The following is a 378-nucleotide window of genomic DNA, read 5'->3' on the forward strand; positions in this document are numbered from 1 at the left end:
CCATTTTTGGCACACTGGCAAGTCCCTGGGCACTGGCTAAGAGTTGAGATGCTAGGAATTCCTGTTTTGGGGGAATTTAGGAAATTTTGAATAGTTATGGTGTCTTTCTCGGGGTCAGATTTGCAGTGCTACTTCTGGAGGAGAAAACACCACTGCGTTTAGATATTCCTGCATCAGAGCTCCTGGGCTGGCAACGTGGGTTTGTTCGGCTCGTCGTTTTTAAGTGTACTTTGGGCGCCTTTTGCCACGGAATGTATTTGAGCTCCAAATCAGAATAAATGCCTCTGATCCCCAGTATAATCAGCTATAGAAGTTCATGCAGTACTTCCTACATCCAGTCCGTAACTCCAGTTTGAATGTGGCTTTTTTTTCAAAAAC

Source organism: Buceros rhinoceros, unplaced genomic scaffold, assembly GCF_000710305.1.
Source record: "Buceros rhinoceros silvestris isolate BGI_N320 unplaced genomic scaffold, ASM71030v1 scaffold13656, whole genome shotgun sequence".
NCBI lineage: Eukaryota > Metazoa > Chordata > Aves > Bucerotiformes > Bucerotidae > Buceros > Buceros rhinoceros.